General features: G+C 41.8%; 1 non-coding gene across 1 annotated transcript; it reads right to left on the bottom strand.

The window, feature by feature from the left end:
• Positions 1–529: 529 nt before the first annotated feature.
• TRNAS-GCU (transfer RNA serine (anticodon GCU)) lies at positions 530–611 on the bottom strand. Its single transcript has one exon. It is a non-coding gene; the product is annotated as a tRNA-Ser (tRNA).
• Between the last annotated feature and the right edge of the window lie 783 nt (positions 612–1,394).

The raw sequence follows: 1,394 nt of genomic DNA, 5'->3' as shown, positions 1-1,394 counted from the left end.
CTTAGACTGCTCGGCCACGCTACCCTGGGCAAACCTGCTTCTGTCAGCTTTCTGAAGTGAGATGTTCTGTTGTATAGGGGAGTTGGAGAATAAGGGTGTACATCCTGTGAAGTGATCCTAGGAAAGTCAACGCCAACAGCAGCAGGCACGTGATACATTTAATAGGTCAGGATTGGCCCCAGGCCATGGGAGGTGTCAGGGAGCGCCAGTCCTGAGAGTCCGTAGGAAGACAACCCTTACATTGAGGGCCCGCACACGCTGCTTCTCTTTCTTTATGGATAAGGAATCAAACTATCTACGTCCCCCAACTTACCAACCCTCCGCCTCAGGAAATATTTTGTGATTCATGCGCAGAACCCGGCTGGCGTTGTTTACAGTAATGCCAAAGCACAGTACTCAACTGAGCGGTGTTTCCAAACCGAGCCGTTGTACTGTCGGAAATACCATGGGATACGTAATTTAACTTTCACATAAAATAGGGTTAACCCAGCCCTACCACATACTAAAAACTAAAGGCGGAATAATAAACCGACGAAGATGGGATTCGAACCCACGCATGCAGAGCACAATGGATTAGCAATCCATCGGCTTAACCACTCAGCCACCTTGTCTTCAAGGTACTATGTTTCAGGAGTACAAAATATGGTAGCCAAAATGTGTTCTATTAGGTGATAGTTGTCCAAACATAATAAAGAGCATATATTTACAGATTGTTATGGTAACTTGTTGTCTTCAGCTTTGCTCTATACGACCTTGTTGTCCTTCCCTACTTCAGCTTGAATTTATATGTTAAATGTAATGTAATCATGAAAATTACACTTTCCAAACGTGTTCTATCCATATGTGATGTACTATCACACCACCCTCAAATTTGCTAAGATTGCTTTAATTCAGTTGTACGTGGATTTAAAGTGCAATATCATACAAATATTGTACTGGTATGGTGCTTTCGAGTCTCTAGGTGTCAGTCATTGGTGGGGTGCTTACATGTCAACATTAGGCAGCAAATAGTACGCAATTAAGGAAAACTGCCTTCCCATTTAGTGTGCATTGTTCTGCAAAAAGTTTTAAGTAGGAAAAAGTAAAACTTAGTTTATAAAACCGCCTAAACTGGGAGTATTGCCGCTACAGCTATGACACTTCAGTTTAAAAACGTACGTGAATCAACAAGAAATATTTTTGCGATAAATAAATTGCTGTCCGACTACTCACGTAACGTATACAACTGAGGCAGTCGCAATTACAATACATTGAACTAATATTTTGGTAGTTTTTGTTGACGATGACTCCGCAGCAACCGATCAGATTACTTTTTATTAGTGAAGGCGTGTCAGAGCCTTGATAAGTAAACTTACAAGGAGACACGCATAGGTCGATGTACCTTTTAGACCACG

The sequence above is a fragment of the Pleurodeles waltl genome, chromosome 12, assembly GCF_031143425.1.
Source record: "Pleurodeles waltl isolate 20211129_DDA chromosome 12, aPleWal1.hap1.20221129, whole genome shotgun sequence".
NCBI lineage: Eukaryota > Metazoa > Chordata > Amphibia > Caudata > Salamandridae > Pleurodeles > Pleurodeles waltl.
This window is presented reverse-complemented; position numbering and strand designations above follow the sequence as displayed.